This window comes from Petaurus breviceps, unplaced genomic scaffold (genome assembly GCF_028583685.1).
Source record: "Petaurus breviceps papuanus isolate PSGF00001 unplaced genomic scaffold, PetGlider_PUasm1.0 65, whole genome shotgun sequence".
In the NCBI taxonomy this organism is placed as follows: domain Eukaryota; kingdom Metazoa; phylum Chordata; class Mammalia; order Diprotodontia; family Petauridae; genus Petaurus; species Petaurus breviceps.
The window spans coordinates 3792121-3793518 of record NW_027186436.1 but is presented as its reverse complement, the minus strand read 5'-3'; positions in this window follow the sequence as shown (position 1 = coordinate 3793518).

Genomic DNA, 1398 nt, shown 5'->3' with positions numbered 1-1398 from the left:
CCCCCCCCCCACCCCCCGACAGGTTATACTCTCAAATTCCTATTAAGATATCTGTTGAGGTAGGTATATTCATTGTCCCCCTCACCCCCACCCCCAGAATGGTAGAGTGACATAGAAGGAACCTTAGAACATAAAACTTCTGAGCTGGAAGGAACCTTAGAATCTCTGAATCACAAAGTTATAGATGGAAGGGAACTTAGAAATCAATTTACAGATGAGGAAACTGAGGCTCAGAAAGAGAAAGTAATTTTCTCAAAGTCACACATTTAGTGGAAGAATTAGAACTATTACTTAGGGATTCTACTCCACCCTCCTGCCAGATGGAATTTGACTTTACCTCCCCTTCCCCCAATCAGGTAGCACCTTTCTCTTCTGTCTTTCATCTTTCCTTACTCCCCATGCCAGCTTCTTTTCATCTTTTCTCTTCCACTCATACATGTGCAGGACTTGGAAGTGAAGGTGAGGAGGGTTCCCAAAGCAAACCTGCCTCTTGCTTCCTTTCCATCCTTAAGAGTAGAGGTGATCCTGCCCCTATTATAATGATAGGGTTTGGCTTTCTCCAAACAGTCACCCTTTCTCTGCAAGAAGACAAGGTCAACTTTCTCTGAGTTTGTAATCAACACCATGGTTTCAGTCTGTAGGTGAAGTATCCAGTTTGTGGATTATTCAGGCCCTTCACTAGTCTGCTTTCTTTCTGCCTTTCTGAGCCTGCCATTTTGGGCCATCCCATAGCTCCACCAGAGGGCGGGCAGAGGAAAGGAAAAGAGGGGAATCAGAAATCTATCAATTTGTCCACCTCTGAACAGCCCAGGAAGAGGCAGAAGCTCTTTGTTTCTGTAAAACACGACCTGGGGGAGGGTAGTTTCCTTTGCCCCTGGTTTCTCTTCAGTAACCATTTATCACTGATTAAATTCCAAGCAAAGTCTGGCTCCTTTAAAGATTGGAAGAGTTAGCCTATTTTGAGTCCTTGTTAACTTAGAGTACCACTTACCCAGAACCTTTAATGTTAGTAATAGGGGTATCTAAGAATGTGGTAGGGATGAAACCACTGAGACTTTGGATAAATACAATGTTCTGGGGTAGGTTGGAGAACCTCTTGATTTTCTGTATAATACCAGCCATAGTAACTAAATTTATACTGACTTTGTGTTAAAATATCTCGACTGAAATGACTGAACAAAAACTAAATCAGTCAACAGAACCACTGTGAGTTGATCACATTTGTGGGAGAGCCTCAGATGGGTCTCCAGGAAAACCAGTTGGGACTAAGACCTATAGAGCTAATGAAAAACAAAACAAAATGATTGTTGTAGCAAAACCCTCACTAAATTAGGAAACTGTAGATGCCCAATTCAACTAAATGATTCAACAAATATGTATGAAGTCCTGTGTATAGAA